Here is a 528-nt window from a genome sequence, read left to right as displayed (position 1 = left end):
CACTTTAAATACAGCTCATTCTCATAGTACAGCCCATTGGTTTGGTGATTATCATTACCTTCTTTAGCATTATATCAGAGAATGTCTTTTCCTTCTGATTCTATTGGGAGCTAATTTATTCATATTTTAAGTGTTTTAGATAAGGAGATTTTAATTTTAGGTTTAGTTTCTTTTTATCTTTGTCCATATGTATGTTCTAATTCATTCATTCTAAATTGAGAGATAATTTGCAATGTGAAAATCAGCTCATCTTTCTTTTTCAGGTTATGAATAAATATCCAGAGGGAGATAAAGATTGGAGAAGGGAATCATAGAATGTTAGGACTGAAAGAGACCATGATGGTCACCATATTATTTTACAGTTGAGGAAATTGAGGCCGAGGAAACTTAAGCCACATGTCTAATATTATGCAGCTGCTGGCCAAGTGGCAAAGCTGAAACTTAAACTCAGTTCTTATGCCTCCCAGGACTATAGTCCCTTCCTTCCTCCCTCCTTCCCTCCTTCCCTCCCTCCCTCCCTCCCTCCCT

This window comes from Colobus angolensis, unplaced genomic scaffold (genome assembly GCF_000951035.1).
Source record: "Colobus angolensis palliatus isolate OR3802 unplaced genomic scaffold, Cang.pa_1.0 Scaffold354, whole genome shotgun sequence".
Classification (NCBI taxonomy): domain Eukaryota; kingdom Metazoa; phylum Chordata; class Mammalia; order Primates; family Cercopithecidae; genus Colobus; species Colobus angolensis.
The sequence above is the reverse complement of the archived record's forward strand: the minus strand, read 5'-3'. Positions refer to the sequence as shown.